The sequence below is a fragment of the Bos indicus genome, chromosome 4 (assembly GCF_029378745.1).
Source record: "Bos indicus isolate NIAB-ARS_2022 breed Sahiwal x Tharparkar chromosome 4, NIAB-ARS_B.indTharparkar_mat_pri_1.0, whole genome shotgun sequence".
NCBI lineage: Eukaryota > Metazoa > Chordata > Mammalia > Artiodactyla > Bovidae > Bos > Bos indicus.
In genome coordinates, this window is record NC_091763.1 from 42,346,217 (window position 1) to 42,362,573 (window position 16,357).

Consider the following 16,357-nt stretch of genomic DNA (forward strand, 5'->3'; position numbering starts at 1 on the left):
ATCAGGCGAGCAGTCCATGACCAAAAGACATTAAGGAAGGGACAGCCAAGATAAACCACTGAGGCACTGGCACATGAAGCGCATCCTGAAACAGAAGAGATGCGTTGGCCCAGTCTTAGCTGCTTCATTCTACTCTCATGGGCAAGCAAGGCTTCAGGGACCCAGGTTTGGACATCTGCCATTGATTAAATTAAAGCTGTTGATTGGGTGGAGTATGGGAGGGGCAGACAGCTCTCTGGCAAAAACACGTTCTTGACATAAAGTAATAATGAGTTTTTCAGCCATTTGTGATCAATTAGTTGCAGTTTTGATACATGAGATGTTGATGTGGTGCTTTTAATTTATTATTAATACCTTATTTTAACTTGTGGCTTGTAAATGGTGCCTTTGACGTGACCACTTAAACCATGAAAGTGATCTTTATAAATAATTTACAATAGAAATAATAAGTGACATCTAGAGGGGACTGTGTATGGAGATGTGGTAATCAGCCTGACACAGGCTGCTTCTTTATCTGTCAGTCTGCTAAGTTGTATGTATTGTTTAATTATTATGAAGATATTAATGTGACTAGACTTCCTTTATCTGTTAGAGAAAAACATGTGGTATTGTTTTCTATATTTACAATGCAATTCATACTTTAAATCAACTGTGCATCGCATCTTTGCCTTGATATTGTAACTCAAAGGGGACATTTATGTCAAAAATACTCTTCTGAATAAATCAAATAAGCATGATCTGTGTTGTGGCATATGTGAAGAAGAGGCATTTTATTCAAATTTATTTATAAGTTCAGCAATTATTTTTAGTTCATTAGAACCCCACTTTTAAATTATCATACCCATGAAATTGACTCCTTAGACCATACAGATTCCTATATCTCTATAATTTGGGCTGTGTGTCTTTCTGTATTTTAAGTGTACATCATATTTTGTTTCACCTAAATAATTATTTTGTGGAAATATAATTGATTTATATTGTTGTATTAATTTCTGCTGTATAGCCATCTAAATATTCAGAAAAATGTACTAATTGAAAATATTCTAGAGATTTATTTCTCAAAGAATAATTCTTAAACCATCAATGTTGTCATTGTTTAAGAACTTATTAGAAATACAAAATTAAGGTTCCATGTCAGAATTACAGGATTAGAAATTTGCAGGATGGGTCCCGGCCATCTGTGTTTTAAACAACCTCAAAGGAAATCTGATGCACACTGACTTTTAAGAACCACTAATCAGTGGATCAATTACTTCTTTCATTTATGTGACTTAATGTGATTAGTTAATTTGGTTAATATAAATTAATGTAATCTATATGACTTGGTAGCTACTGTGAGGGCTACACAAGGGATTAGTAATATTCTCCTTCTAGAAGATTATAATCTAATGTACTAACTCATAAATTAATAATATTACAGGAGTTATAATCACTATGAAGGGTTAAATAATATTACAGGAGTCTAACAAGTGCCATAGGGCAGTGTAGGATGAATTACTAAATTATAAAGAGGGTATAATACTGTCATTACACTGTAGTGAGTGTAATGTCTTTACATTACATCTTACACTGTAGTAAGAGACTAAAGAGTCAGACTTCCCACATTCAAATCCCAGCTCTGTCACTAATCAGTACCTACCTCAGAGGATTGTTGTGAGGCTAAGGGCATTAGAATAGCACCTGACATAATGAAGTCTATGTAAACGTTAGGCATTATTAATACTATTTTACTATGGTGAACAGAAAGTTCCATGAGAATACAGAGTAGCACTTTTTTAGCTGAAGGGACTAGAATGACTTAAAGAAAGAAATAATTTTATCTAGGCCTTAAAGTATGAGCTTATGTCAATGGGAGAGTAGCAAAGGGGAGGGATCCTGATGGCAAATGAGAACAAATGAGTAATCTTTCCTTCTAAGATAAAAAATTATACAGGTTCGAAATCTCCAGTGGTTCAGTTTCAATTCACTGGGAAAGCATTCTTTTACTTGGTTGATTTACAACATGCCTATCATCCTCCTTTAAAAAAACTGTTTATCAAATATCAGTTATGTGCCTTGTACTGAGAATCTGAAAATACAGTAATGAACAAAATGGACAAAGTACCAACTTTAAGTGTTTTAGGGACTAGAACAATGACTCAGAATAACTTTCAAATAAAATTTCTTAAACCAAAGAAATTATGGGAAAAGTCACATCAAGAACTGCAGACAGGCATATTTAAAAATTCAGTTAACTCTCTCTGCAACTGGAGCCCAGAATCTGATACTTGGTCAATTATATTAAACACTGATTCATATGAATGACCCTCTTGATAACAGAAATTTGCAATGATAGAAATAACTTTTAAATTATAGTTTTATTCTATGCTTATTATTTTAAGTTTTGGAAAAGTAACTAATATGAGAAAGGGTCCAGTTTTTTTCTGGATCAGCACTGATGCCAATCTAAAAAAACATTTTTTTAACTAGGCAAAGAATTTATTAATCTTTGTTTCAGACCTTTGCCCCAAACTTCTTTAGCTTAATTGGCTGCAAAGAATGAATTGTATATAAGCAAAAACTGAAGAAACCTGCAGTGTCCAGGGGCTTGGGCTTAAAAATATTAAAGACCTACATTTTATCAGATCCATAAGCAAAATGTTAAAAAGCAGTCATAATAAATAGTGAAAGTGAAAGTGAAGTCACTCAGTCATGTCCAACTCTTTGCGACCTTGTGGACTGTAGCCTACCAAGCTCCCCGTCCATGGAATTCTTCAGGCAAGAATACTGGAGTGGGTTGCCATTTCCTGCTCCAGGGGATCTTCCCAACCCAGGGATTGAACCCAGGTTTACCCACATTGGAGGCAGACACGTTAGCCTCTGAGCCACCAGGGAAGCCCATAATATAAAATAGCAGCTCCTAATAACTTCAAGATTTATCTTCTTCAGAAATTGACTCAATTCAGTTTGCTTCATTCTTGGAAGCCTTGTCAAAATTCTTGTCGAGATCTAGAACTTTATCATCATCATCTTCTCCAGTGGCAAGTGGTACTTTTCCATCCACAGATTTTTTGGGGGAGAGCTTCAGTCAGTCTCCTTAAGTCTAAGTCAGTCTCTTAGTCAGACTGTCTGTGACAAGTTTATTTAAGATCCTGGGTAGCATTTCTGTCAGCTGCTTTGTCTCAGTATGTCCTATAATGGTGAAAGTGTTTGCTGCCAGAGATGCCTGAACTTTCAGATTGTTAGTATGGCTCACTGTTCCTTGATTGGTGAACATACTCATTTCTACAAATGAGGTGTTGTTTACCCCTAACGTCTTTAAAGAGAACTGAAGCTTTTTGTTATTTTCTGTGGCATTTGTAAGAACCACCTTCTTCTTTCTGTGAGCAGTTCCTTTCCCAACAATGCACTGTCATGCTTGCAATTTGGCAAGTTTCCTCTGGTTCACGATAGCTTCTTTCATCTTGTTGGAGCAGAAGTGGGGCCACACAGGGACTAGGACTGGCACTCAGGTGGTCTTGGGCAGACCAGCTGAGATTAGGCACACACACGTGGGGACTCACAATCTAAAAGTGTTTTTAACTCAGTTTTTCCTTTTCTGTGCCGACCCCTTGGAGGTTAGGGGAAAGATAGTGAATCAAAACGATATACTCTTTATTTTTCACTGTTAATCACTCTATTTTATTCTTTTACTTTCTTAGGAGCATATATGGTATGGTCTTTTATAGATAGGTAAGGGGAGAGAAGTAAGGCAAATTCCTTGACTTTGAAGATAGTGAGATACCATGCCAGAAACATTTTTGAAGAAAACTATGGATAAGCCACACAAACAGTAAATAATTTTTCTGCTTTTTACATTTCCTTTGTTTAGTACTAATCTAGGATGCAAGTTTTATGTTTGGCTCAAAAAAAATCATAGTTGTATACTCCCTGAAAAACCTTGTCTCAGATCTGTAACAATGCTCACAAAAAATATTAATAGAAACAGCTCATCTAGTTTTTTAAGCCACGTGGAAAATAAACAGAATTAATTGCCAAGACTTTTAAACAGAAGTCTATTTTCTAGTGTGACGTGGACACAGAAGGAAACAATGGCACCTATCTGTTGTCCCTCAACCTCTTACAAATGTCAATCTGATTTAAGGTCCTGTGAAGATCTGGGATTACTTTGCCAACAAAGGTCTGTCTAGTCAAGGCTATGGTTTTTCCAGTATGGATGTGAAAGTTGGACTGTGAAGAAAGCTGAGCGCCGAAGAATTGATGCTTTTGAACTGTAGTGTTGGAGAAGATTCTTGAGAGTCTAGACCCTGCAAGGTCTAGAGGACATGTGATTTCACTGCAAGGAGTGAAAGGAGATCCAACCAATCCATTCTAAAGGAGATCAGTCCTGGGTGTTCTTTGGAAGGAATGATGCTCAAGCTGAAACTCCAATACTTTGGCCACCTCACGTGAAGAGCTGACTCATTGGAAAAGACTCTCATGCTGGGAGGGATTGTGGGCAGGAGGAGAAGGGGACGACAAAGGATGAGATGGCTGGATGGCATCACTGACTCGATGGACATGAGTTTGGGTGAACTCTGGGAGCTGGTGATGGACAGGGAGGCCTGGCATGCTGCAATTCATGGGGTCACAGAGTTGGACACAACTGAGTGACTGGACTGAACTGAACTGAACTGAAGATCTGGGATTCTTTCTTTCTGCTCAGATATAGAATGATAAGGAGGTAGGAATGAATCTTCTCAGACCTTGATGTAACCACTAATGGGTCCCCAAGTAACTTTTGTCCTGAAAGAAACTAAGTCAAATCAGTTCAGCACATGAAACATTCTTTTGCACATTGACAGTTATTGATGAATGCAGAGTAAATTGTTTGTTCTTAAAATGTTACTTATACTAGATAAACATCCTTGATGGTGATTCTCTTTTCCTTATTTTTCCTAAAACAAGATAATCCCAGCAATGTATTTCCTAACATTTCTATGAAGAGGCTGCAACTGGTACAGATTTACCTTGGCCACATTAAGCACAAATTTTTGTTTACTTCAGTGGTCCTGAGTCCCTAACATATGATATAGTTGGAGCTTTCCAGGTGGTGTTAGTGGCAAATAACCCGCCTGCCAATGAAGTAAACATGAGACACTGGTTCGATCCCTGGATGGGGAAGGTCCCCTGGAGGAGGGCATGGCAACCCACTCCAGTATTCTTGCCTAGAGAAGAATACTGGAGTATCCTTGCCACGGACAGGCCACACAGAATCAGACACAACTGAAGCGATTTAGCACACACATGATATAATTGTATCACAGGGAGTGAAACAGCATTTTGTAACAGGGTCTAGAATATTAGACTGGGAAAGATGATAGGAAGAATAAGGGGAGAGAAGTCAAGAAGAAAATTATTATCTAGCTACAGAGTTTTGAATTTTTTTTTAGAGGCACTGCTAAATAATTTGGATTTGATTTTTTAATTTTCTATCAGAAATAAAAAGATCCAAATCTCTTATCTAATTTACTTGTAATCTGTGAGCTAGTAGTTAAGAGCTGTATGTCAGATGTAGCTTGCAATTATATGTTTGTTCTTACAAAAAATAAAAACAGGTATATACATCAAACAAAGAAGATACATCATATTGTATTCATATTTTCATCACTGAAGTAAAATATCATGTGCTAAAGAATGAGCTAAAAATAAGGACAATAGAGAGTATATAATAACAAAAATAGAATATTACTAGCTACATAGCAAATTGCTTGCCAAGCTTTGTTTTATGTGTGGTGTAATTTATTGCCACGAGTACTTGGCAGAAAGAATTAAATGTTTGCATTTTCATTGCACCATTAGATGTTGCTGCCATGAAATATATTGAGAGCAGGACAACACAATACATGGTGAAATCACATTATGGGGGAGGGGTATCATTCTTCATCCTCAGATGAGTCATGCAGAACCGACCACTTTGTATGCATTTATTTTTTGTTTATGACCCATTCCACTTTTTGGAGGTTTTATCCATAACAGCTTATTGATAATAGACAGCAATTTACAGTTGCATGGAAGAACACTCATACTATTTATTGCTAACTATTTTTAGTAGCAACTTGCATTTGAACTCTGAAATTGGATACTTAACCAACTGATTATATATTGGCCATTTTAAGTGCAAAAATAAATGTTTTTCAAAATTTTTACTTTCTTTAGTAGAATTTCATTTCCTCACAGCCCTTTCAGAGATGAAAGAACATTCCTAATACTGTTTGAGACTTAAAATAGGCATTATGAAAGAATTAACTTTCATTAATTAATTTCACTTAACTTTTTAATTAATGGTCACTTATAAATTAAATATTTACTAATTATTTGATTTATTTGTAATGAGATTCCAAAGCAGTGTTATCATGTAAGACTTGGATAAATTTTTAGAAAAGTATGTGTTACTATATCTGTTTTAAAACTAAAATGGAATTTCTCTATAATACTATTAGCTGGGAGTATATTTGAGATAAAGGAGATTGTCTATGACTTCATCATTGACCCTTGACCACTGAAACAGGAAGGAAGGAAGGAAGTGAGGGAGGGAGGAAAAAGGAAAGGATCTAAACCCAGTGAACAAAACGGCTCAACCTATTTTCTTTCAATGTTTATTTTTATTTTATTTTAAAGTTCATTTTTATTCCAAAGCTTTATATCTCTTGGTAGTTTTCATGATGAATCATTTTTCATACTCTTTGTTATGGGTTTTATAATTCTCAGTGATCATTATTACTAGGTGAAATTATACATTTGGGGAAATCAAATATGTTGCTTACATCATTTACATGCAATGGGCATTAGAGTGCCTAAATATTCCCTTTCAGTGCTGCAATAGCTCTGGTCCCTATCTACCACTCTATAATGAAGGGACTGATGATGTTGTAATTTGAGATTGTGACTGTCATGATGGTATAATCATTGCAGGATCTGTCTCGTCTTCTCGCTCTATGAACTCTATTGACAGAAATATATTCTTTCATTTTTTTTACCTGAGAATTAATATAAGTTTTAGGCATTAAAGCCATAATCTTAGTTCAACTTGAATTTCCAATTTTGTTAATTTTTATTTTGATTGATAGACATCATTTCATAAACTTAATGCCTGAAAACAGAACAGGTTGTGAATCAGAATAACAGATCTGCTAGAATAAAAGTGGTTATGGAAATCTCACCCCTCAGGTGACATTCTATACCAAGAGCAGACAAGTGCCTCAGATTCTGTTGGGATATAATTATCTCATAATAACTATTTTCCCAACAGCACTGCATTACAATCAGGCCATAAAATTTGTTTTGTGTCTCAGGAAAGAAGATAGAGTAACTAATTTGGAATGTTACAAAACAGGCTCAGTTGAGCAGTTTAATTTGCATGGATTATCCTCATCCTCTGAATGTGCCATTGACCAATGAGAGTTATCAGTTGCCTTGGTCCAGAGAGCATTATCATTTTATATGCACACATTTGCATAAATTGAGATTAAAAAGTTGCTCAAAATATAATAAAAGAAAAAGAACTATTAAAACACTAGCTGCTGTAAATAATATATTTTACAACTTCAGAGATGTTTTATTCTACTGTATTTAGCATACATCTAACAGATATTTTGCCAGCAAAGATTTGCAAAATAAACCAGACTAAAACAGCCCTATAATTATATCTGTGTAAATGTTTTAAAGGATTGTATTATAAGAAGAAAACATGTAGTAAGTTTATTATGCTATTTATAGTATGCAAGCAAACTTTATGCAAGAGTCAGATAGACTTGAGTTAAATCAAGTACATTCTATAGTTTCCACAATTATTTTAGAAGCAGCAAATTTCCAAACGTAATTTTAGTTAGAGTAAAAAGCATTTGTTGAGTTCTTATATTGGATTGAATCCCTGGGGATGTAAAGATGAATAAGACTTTTTTTTTTCCATTAAGCAGCTGACATTGCAGTATCAGACACTGGTATTGTATTATTATACATCTAAAGAGACAGATACATGCACAGGGAATAGAAAAACCCAGATTGCCTAGTGTGGGAGTTCAGGGATAATTTCTTTAAGGGAAGGTATACTTAAGGCTCAGATTTAAAGGACGGGCAAGAGTTGTCCAAAAATGAAAAAGATTATTCAAAAAGCAAATGAAGAGTTGGACAAAATTGAAAGATATGTGATTTTTAAGTGTTAGGTCTATTAAGGTACAAGTTACAGAACATTCCTTTTAGACATTCAGTTCTGTGAATGATAGTTATTTAACTATCACCACAGTTAAAATCTAGAACCTTTCGTAACTCATAAATTTCCCTTTTGCCCTATTATAGCCAAATCCTTACCCCTACCTCAGTCTCTAGTGAACACTGACCAGTTTTATCCCTATAATTTTGCCTTTTCTAGAATACCATATAAATAAGGCAATGTAGTATATAGTCTTTTAGATCTATCTTCTTTCATTCTGCATAACACACTTGAGAGTCATTCATGTGGTTGCATGCATCTGTAGCTCATCCCCTTTTGTTGCTACGTATTCCATGGCATGGATTTACTCTGCTTATTGATTCATTCCCCAGTTAGCTATTTTGGTTGTTTCAAGTCTTGGAGATTATGGATAAAGCACTGTAAACATTTCTGTACATGTTTTTGTGTGGATCTATGTTGTCTTAATTTCTCTAGAGATCATTTCTCTTAGATAAATATCTCAGAGTGGGATTGATAGTTCCTATGTGGAATATTTTGAAGTAGCTGACAGAAGTGTGAAACCACATGAGGTACTCACAATTTGCTATTACAGTAGCAAGGTGAGAGAATGAAGAAACAGAAAGAGTGGGCGAAGACCAGATTAGTACTTTTTGTTCCACGCTAAGAAACTCAGATTGTGTTCCAAATCAGATGGGGAGATTTTAAGCAGTGATGTTGTGTGCTTATATTTCCATTTTGGCTGAGGTGTCAGGGCAAAGCTTGAACTGGTGGAAGGAGGCTTTGGTGTAGAGATGAGGCTAGACATTTTAGGATTCTTAGTCCAAGATCCTACCATAGGACCTATTCCTGGCAGAGCATGCCCGAGACTTCCAGTATTACAATCCCAGGATACTGTGCAGGTGAAAAAAAAAAATGTTTACTGATAACACTTTCTAAAGAATTAGATAGCCCACTCCCTAGGATCATGGTCTGTGCTAAGTAGATTTCACTAGGAAGAAGACCTTTACTAAGCAGAGCTAAGCAGGTGCTTTCTTAAGACGGTCAAGCACTAGCACCAGGGATGAACAGCTTGTTTAATTCTCCTAACAACCCTATGAGGTAGATGCCATTATCATATGCATCTGCTGTAACAGAAAGAACAGAGATTCTGAGCCTATCAGAGCTACCACTTATTACTATGATAATCATATTACTGTGAACATCTATGATAAATTGTTTAACCTTTGCAGACTCAAATTCCTTGTCTGTAAAATTTATATCATAGTATCTACCTCATTAGAATTTTAAGAGGGTTGAATGAAACAACATATAAAATGTCCCTAGAGTATTATTGGTGGTCACTAAATGTTTCCTCCCTAGAGTTACACAGTGTATATAATCATGTGTATATAATCAATGAAATATTAATTGGTTGAAAAGTTGGAAATTAAGCTTGAGTAACTAAAGAAATCAAAGAAAAAATAAAGCATTCAAATAAATTCCTAAGATTGATAATGAACTTATAACAGTACTTTAAAAATCCATTTAAAAATGAAAACCAGGATCTACCATCTGTTTTGATGGAAAATTAAATAATATACATGAAACGTATAAAGTGTAGACATACATTCTGCCTCACTTTTGGTTGTGCTTTCTCATGGGAAGAATTATAGTAAAATATTTTCCTTTATAATAAAGAATTGGACGTAAATGTTTTCTCTAACAAAATCCTGAGTAAAGATAAATTTAGAATATGGAAGGTCTATCATGTATTAGGAAGAATAATCTTGTTTTACATTTTCCCCAGCACCAGAATGGACTGTTACACAGATACTGAGGGAGACAGTTTGGGGAGAAAATTAAATGGACCTAATTATTAGAACTGTCCAGTGTAAGAGACTGGTTTTCATTATGCAGAATCTCTATGACCATCTGTCAGGAATGATTTAAAATAAAACATTTTTCATATTTTTCATATCTTTATTTTTTGGCTGTGCTGGGTCTTCATTGCTGCATGGGCTTTTCCCTAGATGTGGTGAGCAGCGGCTACTCTCTAGTTGTGGTGTGCAGTCTTCTCATTGTGGTAGTTTCTCTCATTGCACAGCATGAACTCTACGCACACAGGCTTCAGTAGTTGTGGTACGTGGGCTCAGCAGTTGCAGCTCCAGGGCTCTAGAGCACAGGCTCAATAGTTGTGGTCTACAGGCTTAGTTGCCCTGCAGCATATGGGATCTTCCTGAACCAGGGATCAAACCCATGTCTCCTGCATTGGCAGGCGGATTCTTTACCACTGAGTCACTAGGAGAGCCCTTAGTGAATTATTGCATTGAAAGATAAGATTAAGCTAGATAGCTTAATAAAATCTCCTGTAATATAATATAATTTATCATCCTTGACCTTTCCAAGTGTATGACTCAGTGATTCTCTATTTTTACCTCTTCAGAGTTTATAAATACTTTAGCAAAATACTGCTTCATTTGAACACCATTCTGACCTTTTAAATATATTATTGTTTTCAAATTGTTAAATTCCGGATTTCAGTAATGTTGACATTTGCTACCAAAATATTTTTTAGATAATAAATAGTTCAATAAATTCATGCCATTGTGTACCTTGCTATTCAGTATGAGGTTACAAAAGAACTATGTCTTTTCCTTGGATATTAATTTGTTTGGTTTGCATGTCTTCAAGTAAACTGTTTTACTGCATGTTTTTTGCATGTTGTACTTGATAGCTTCAATTCATCCACAGTTTCATATTACACTCTTTTAAAAAGTGGGCGGGCTATTTTATATTTAATAGTTGTCCTATTCTCATTAATAGAGCTTTCAGTTCAGTTCAGTTCAGTCACACAGTAGTGTCCGACTCTTTGCGACCCCATGAATCACAGCACGCCAGGCCTCCCTGTCCATCACCAACTCCTGGAGTTCACTCAAACTCATGTCCATCAAGACGGTGATGCCATCCAGCCATCTCTTCCTCTGTCATCCCCTTCTCCTCCTGCCCCCAATCCCTCCCAGCATCAGAGTCTTTTCCAATGAGTCAACTCTTCGCATGAGGTAGCCAAAGTACTGGAGTTTTAGCTTCAACATCAGTCCTTCCAATAAATACCCAGGCCTGATCTCCTTTAGGATGGACTGGTTGGATCTCCTTTCAGTCCAAGGGACTCTCAGAGTCTTCTCCAACACCACAGTTCAAAAGCATCAATTCTTCGGTGCTCAGCTTTCTTCACAGTCCAACTCTCACATCCATACATGACCACTGGAAAAACCATAGCCTTGACTAGGTGGACCTTTGTTAGCAAAGTAATGTCTCTGCTTTTGAATATGCTATCTAGGTTGGTCATAGCTTTCTTTCAAAGGAGTAAGCATCTTTTAATTTCATGGCTGCAATTACCATCTGCAGTGATTTTGGAGCCCCCAAAAATAAAGTCAGCCACTGTTTCCACTGTTTCCCTATCTATTTGCCATGAAGTGATGGGACTAGATGCCATGATATTCATTTTCTGAATGTTGAGCTTTAAGCCAACTTTTTCACTCTCCTCTTTCACTTTCATCAAGAGGCTCTTTAGTTCTTCTTCACTTTCTGCCATAAGGGTGGTGTCATCTGCCTATCTGAAGTTATTGATATTTCTCCTGGCAATCTTGATTCCAGCTTGTGCTTCTTCCAGCCCAGCACTTCTTATGATGTGCTCTGCATAGAAGTTAAATAATTAGGGTGACAATATACAGCCTTGACATACTCCTTTTCTATTTGGAACCAATCTGTTGTTCCATGTCCAGTTCTAACTGTTGCTTCCTGACCTGCATATAGAGCTTTAGCATAGATACTGTTCTTAATTTTGAACATTGGGGAAAAATGCACTTGACATGGAACTATTAGTGTTTTTATGTTTATCACATACTGCCAAATGGATTTTTTTTCCCTTGAAGTAATCCGTCCTTTGTATTTTCACTGCTAATACCCCTCCAGACCTTAGCCATTTTATGCCTGGAATCTTATCCTTGTCTTGCATAATTTGATTCATTCTAAAAGGGCTACAAAATTAAGCTTCATAAAATATCTATTTATACAACACCGTGCCTTAAACTTTCAATGACTCATCATTATTTCTAGAGAAAAAAACAAAAATCATATGATTAGGCTTGAATTCAAGCCTTCCACTGTATGACTGTGCCTACCTAAAAAACATGCTTTTTAGTACTAAAAAACTTGGTTCCTTACATGTCAAACTCACCCTTAACACCTTATTTGCTGTCCTGTATCCACAATCCACCTATGCAAGTATCTATGCTTCAGAACACAACACAAGGCTATCATTCTCTCTACAAAGTCTCTTAGAACACCTAGCCACACTGTTCTGATCTCCTGTGGGTTTTATTTCCCATGTTATTGGACAGACAGCAAGAAGGGTCACTTGGAAAAAAACCTGGGGATTGATTGTATCTGCCCCTATTTTAAAGATGTAAAAACACTTTGGAAATTTAAATTCAACTCAGTGCTTTTTCTTCGAATTGCCTTCCTTGTTGATTAATTCTGAGTAGGTGTATTGTCTGCTGTCAGTATAACCCAATGAATGATATTTTATTATGCTGTTTATTTTTCCCAATTATTTTTACATTTGAGTTTGACAGTATTATCAATAATTTTCTAGATTAATTATTCATGATCATAGATGCCATGTAGTATATAGGTATATACCAATGCATATACTCAATGCATGAGTTTCTAAAATAGCTTCTGGCCCACCACAGAAGAGTATTACAAAATTTGCTGTAATTTAATCTTATACATGTCATCAACTTAATTTTCCCAACCTGATGTTACCGTGGGGCTTTAGGACTTGGCATAGAACTGCAGTTTATTTCAGATTTGCCCTTTAAGCAAGTACCAAGTCTTAGAAAGGGACAGAGGGACCACTGTTTATATACTGCTTACCTAGGAGCTGAAAATAGGACACCAAACCTACATATAGAGTGTTTTTATTTTCATCTTCTATCAAAGCATATCAGGCAGAGATTCCATGAGGAGCAAATGAAGGATGACATGGCATGCATTTCATGGTCCAGGATCCATTTAATCCAGCAGGTTAATGACTCAACCTGAGAAGCTTGAGTAACTCGATGATGAGGTACTAGGCTTTCCTCTGGGAGGCAATCTTAGAAGCAAATTGTTCAGATGTATATTATTATTTTTATAGTGATATGTGTGTGCATTCATAGATCAGGTGACATCATTAATGAAGATTATATGTTCTAAATAATATAAATTTATGAGTTTCAGGAGAATTGATCTTAATGAGTTGCTGTCTCTTCTCCATTTAGAATAATTATTTAATTTCAAAATAATATGACATCTTTTAATGAACTATAAATTAATCTTGAAGGGTTTTAAAATACTTTTCTTCACCACATGCAGGATACTTAATGTTTTTTCTTTTTCCCTTCTGTTACTAGTTTCCTCATTTCTTTCTAGCTCTCACTGCTAAGGGGATAGTAAATTTTAAAGAACTTTGAAAGTCTGTGATGAAATCTCTAATCTGAGTATGTCTTCATATTTTTTACATGACCATTATTAACATGACCTTCCTCATCACAGCTATTCATTGAAATCAATTATCAATTTCACTCAAGTAACAGTAAAAATTAAGACATTTAGTTCCTACCTCAAATAGCCCTTGATGTAAATTGATAGCAATGGCAGCACCAATGTATTATCCACTACAAACCCCTCTCTGCCCCTAGTTTCCTGCCACACATGTGTTACGTAGATGTGCTGTGAGTAGTAAGTGAAATTGCGTAGCACAAGGCTTGGCAAATAGCATGTGCTTCATAAATGTCAGCCCTCCCCAGGTATAGGTGGTGCAACACTTGTTAACAATTCACATTTTTTATAAAGGATAATACATAGAAATTATTTTCTAATTTAAAAATAAGTTAAACCTGCTCTGTTCTATGAGAAATTATAGAAATTATTCATGATTAAAAAGAAGTCATTTTATAATTTGAGCTTAGCAGCTAGTAAAGAAGCTGCCTGACAATGCAGGAGATGCAGGTTTGATCACTGGGTTGGGAAGATCCCTGGAGAAAGAAGGAAATGGCAACCCACTCCAGTGTTCTTGTCTGGGAAATCCCATGGACAGAGGAGACTGGTAGGCTACAGTCCACAGGGTGCAAAGAGTGTGACATGATGGAACGACTGAGCACACAATGCTTTAATAATTTAGGCATATGCTGTGGCTGTATATATTTAATTCTCAGACTGAAAGGAGAATGAGGGAAAGCACCCCTTTCTTCACTTCATCACCTTCACCATCTTAAAAACCAAGGAAAATTTATTAAATTAATTTTGGTTTGTCAGAATTCATATCTAATAAAAATAATTTTCAAATACTTTTTTCTTTTAGAAGGTGATATGACAATAGCTAAGAAAATGTTTGATATGCTTAAGATAGAAAATTTTAAATGATTTGTTTTAATTCATAGTGGATCCTTAGCTTCATAATCTTGGTGAGCTACCAGGTGGCTCTGGTTTCAAGTCTGTTTCTACAATCTATTAATACAATTTTAAGAAGACTATTGATATGATATTAATTTTAAATGTTTAATTAAAGTCTAATATTTATCTTCATCAGGTTTTTACAATCCAAAACTAATCATTCTGCATGAATCTTTCTATGAGGAAACACCTCATACAACATTATGGACCATAGCCCACCAGGCTCCTCTGTCCATGGTATTCTCCAGGCAAGAATACTGGAGAGGGTTGCCATGCCCTTCCCCAGGACATCTTCCCGGAGTCTCTGCTGTTTCCTACGTTGGAGGTGATTTCTTTATCACTAGCACCACCTGGGAAGCCCATGAGGAAACACATCTACCTGCAAATGTGTGTCGTGCCCCTCTTCTTCCCAGATTCCTCACAGCACTCTCCACACCTCACCACTCACTGGGGAACTTTTAGCTCCAGGATAATGTCAGGCCCCATGCCTCCCATTACATCCCACTCAGTCAAAGCTCAGATCTCTACAAGTGAGCCTTCTTTGTCAAGTGTCTCTTAGAAGAAAAGCAGTGTCTGCACTGCTTTTGAAATAATTCACACAGTTATGTGTGTGAATGGCTATTAATTTTGTACTGTGTTCAGAATTTTTCAGGTATTTTAATGAGAGGATGCTTGTTGACACACGTTAATTTCAGCCAAGTAAAATTTCGAATAATTTGACAGTAGGAAATGACCTCTCTCTGCAGCATGGTGGAGGTTGTTTTGGGGTCATCTAGACTTGTTTAGGCAGCTCTAAACATCAGCTGTAGGATCAGCTGTCTTTTGTTATTCTTGCTGATAACAGCTTCTCTCCTCATTTGACTTGCCAACCAAGAGGTTCTCTAAAAGCCCCATTTTTTATTTTACAATGGTTACCGTGGAAACAGCATTGAGGATGCTGGGTTTCTGAGTGAATGTGTATCTATCTGTCTGTGTGTGTGTGTGTGTATTAGTAGGGGAGGACAGGAGAGGTTATTGTTTATATGTCTGGGTCATTAGAAACTTCAGTGATGGTAAATGGAAAACTGACTTTACTGTAACATCAGTTTTACATAAAATATTGTCTTTTTTTTTTTCTCTCCAGTGATCAGCTTTTCTCCCTCAGGTATAATTTTCTCTTACTTCATTGACTAAGCCTGTTTATTACATAGATGAGATGTATGTATTATCAGAGAAGCCCAGCTCTGCCGGATTAAGGTAGTGACTTATGAAGACAAAACACCCTCCCCACCTCCGCCCCCTCCCCTGCCCCACTCTCCCCTCCCACCATATCATCACCATGATGAGGATGTGCTGTGCTTAGTCACTTAGTCGTGTCTGACTCTTTGAGAGCCTATGGACTGTAACCTACCAGGCTCCTCGGTTCATGGGGATTCTCCAGGCACGAATACTGGAGAGGGTTGCCATGCCGTCTTCCAGGGTATCTTGCCACCCCAGGAACTGAACCCAGGTCTCCCACATTGCAGGCAGATTCTTTACTGTCTGAGTCACCAGGGGATGAGGATAGGATGGAAATGGACCAAATGTGAGTTCAAAATAGGTCCTGTGAATATGTTGGTTTAGCTTTTGAGTTTTGTCTCTGGCAAAAGGGATGCTGCCATTAACACTGGGAAGCCCAGGAGAGGAGAATGCAGAAGCAGATGGGGGAAA

General features: G+C 36.5%; 1 protein-coding gene and 1 pseudogene across 11 annotated transcripts in view; one reads left to right on the plus strand and one right to left on the minus strand.

Moving 5' to 3' along the window:
* Positions 1-16,357, plus strand: part of MAGI2 (membrane associated guanylate kinase, WW and PDZ domain containing 2) — a 1,460,538-nt gene that overhangs the window by 226,562 nt on the left and 1,217,619 nt on the right. The window lies entirely within an intron of this gene.
* LOC109557339 (transcription factor BTF3 pseudogene) lies at positions 2,942-3,442 on the minus strand (annotated as a pseudogene).